The sequence below is a fragment of the Octodon degus genome, unplaced genomic scaffold (genome assembly GCF_000260255.1).
Source record: "Octodon degus isolate 3935 unplaced genomic scaffold, OctDeg1.0 scaffold00036, whole genome shotgun sequence".
Taxonomy (NCBI): Eukaryota; Metazoa; Chordata; class Mammalia; order Rodentia; family Octodontidae; genus Octodon; species Octodon degus.
This window is the reverse complement of record NW_004524612.1, coordinates 11,637,109-11,639,792: the sequence shown is the minus strand read 5'-3', so window position 1 is coordinate 11,639,792 and position 2,684 is coordinate 11,637,109.

Genomic DNA, 2,684 nt, shown 5'->3' with positions numbered 1-2,684 from the left:
GTCAGCTCCTAATCTGAACTGGAGTTAGAGAAACACTGAGGAACTTTACTGGCAGTGCTCTAACAAGCAGGTGGCTCAGTGAGTTCTCAAAGTAGCCAAGTATTTTAAAGGTAGAGAGGCATCGTGTCAGCAAATTTACTTAAATGGCAGAAAGAAAACATACATGTATAGAGATATAGATAGCTCTAGGTATTATAGATATAATATCTATACTTTATATAGATGTGATATCTGGATAAATATTATCTCTATACTCCCCATATAATAAATCTATGTCTATAATGGATACTATAGACTTATATCTATATAGATGTACGTCTCCATCAAGAGAAAGAGGAAGGGGAGAGAGACAGAGAGAGACAGAGAGAGAGAAAGAGCACAAATATAGTAAAATGCTAATGTCTAGAGAATCTTAGTGAAGGTTATACTATTCCCACAACTTTTCTTTAAACATAAAATTATGTCAAAGTATAAAGTAAAACTTAAATGATATCTTACTGAATCTCCACCACTCACCAAACATTAAACAAGAAACTTCACAGACGTTATTAGCATATAATTCAACACCCAGAACAATTGCTAGGAGAAATACACTACGGCTGTTCACAGGGGAAATGGTTCAGAAAGTGATGCTCTCTATCCAGCAACCCCCGCCCCAGCCCACCCCGTGACTGTCCCAAGGGTGCAGAGTGTGTTTGGGAACCTGCTGTGGAAATAGAAACACTTGCTGCTGCCTTCAGGCACAGAGTGTTGCTGTGAGCACAGCGAAGTTCTCACCTCCCATCTTCCCTGTGCCCCCTGTGCCCCCTGTGCCCGCCGTGAGCTGGTTGCTGTTCCAGACTTCAAGGTGATGGTGGACTGTGGGTTGCACACAAGCAACCCAAGAGGAAGAGACCCCTGGCCCTCAGAAGCCTGGTGACCTTGGGCATGGTACCCAGCTGGCCAGCTCTTGGGTTCCTCAACTGTAAAATGAGGCCGCTGGATAAACAATCCCAGGCTTTTTGGTTTTTTCTTGTCAATCATTCTGATTACATAGGATTGGCAGGTACCTCGGGCATCTCTGTAATCACACGCATAAAGGAACATATCCTAAAGGACGTTTTACTGGGACAATGTCAACGCCCAGGAGCACTTAAGCAGGGAAAGGAAGCCACATGAAGCACAGGCATGTTTTTTAAAAAGGATTCTCAGTGCCCTTTGAAGAGGCCATTGGAGAAAGGGCCATTTTCCCCAAATGTGGAGGAAACTTTAGGAGTCCTTTAGGAGGAAACTCCCCTCTTGTCCGCAGAGCACCACAAGGGCCGTGGTAGGGGCCAAGGCAAGGAGCTGCAGGGCCTCTGCCTGTAACAGCCTCTCAACCTAAGGCTGGCTTGCCAACTAAAATTATGTTCCACTCACTGCCTGGTAATTAATTATCACTTAACAAACATTTCTTTTGGCATTTGCTGTCGTCGGCCCTCGAGGTAGGACCTGTGCCAGCTGCCAGCTTCCCCCACACCAGCTTCACCTCCTGGGCCTCCTAATAAAAGTGGCAACATTTACATGCTGCTCAGCCCCATCTCCTCCTGGGCCGGGGGTGCCCAGCAGGACAGAGGCTGGCGACTCCACTCGGATTACCCACCCCTGCCCCCAGGACAGAGTAAGACGCCCTGGGGGACACTCTGTTCTTCTGCCAGACCCTAGCAAGAACCTCCTGGCAATCGTCCTCTGTCCTTGGCTAAGACTCTCCTCCGCTCACCACTCTTGCTTAACCACAGGTGGACACAGTTTGGATGGCACGAAGATTCATGTGTTTGATTTCCATGGCTGGGGTGGAGGGTGAAGCAAGGCTGGGAGGTTTGAATAGATGGAATGAAAGCTTAGCCAAAGCTAGAGTGGTCAGTGCCATGGAAGACCTCGCTGTTGATGTGTGGCCTCTCCACACTCGATTGTAAAAATCACAGCAAGGAGCGAGGAGCTTAGCCAGGTTTGCCATAGCTGGCAGATGTGCTCGTGGGACTGATCTCTTCTGAAGAATAACAGTGAGGGCTGAAGAGCGAGCCTGGAAGCTGGAGGTGCCCCCCAAATGGAGCAGAGAGACCCTTGGGTGGCTGAGCATGTGGGGGAGGGCAGCTCTACCCTGAGCATTCTGATGAGGTTTAGAAGCCTGGTGCCAAGAAAATTTTCATCTTCCCTGCCTGACCCTTCTCTCTGATCAAGCCCAAGTCTTCGCCTCTCCTGTCACGACATCTGCATCCAAAGCAAACTGCAGGGCTGGGCAGATGCCTCATTCCAGTCGTGCCGCAAGGAGGCTGTGCCCATGGTTGGGTCACAACAGCTCTTGGAGCTTCGGCTTTCCAACACATGCCGTGAGTGTCGCAAGGCAATGACATAACATGAGGATGCTCGGGGAAACACTGGCTACCACAATGGTGTGGAGGCGAACAACACAGTGGGGTACTTTTCTCCCATCAGTGACCCTCTTTTGTAGGGAATGGGTGATCCTAGCAAGGTACAAGGTGTCAGATGCTGAGTTGGCACAAACGAGATGAACGTCTATATTATGTGATGTTTGTAATGTAAACAACACAGCCAAAGCCAAATGGAACTTTAAGTGCTAGACATATAGATATAGATATAAATATAGATATAGATATAGATATAGATATAGATATAGATATAGATATAGATATAGATATAGATAT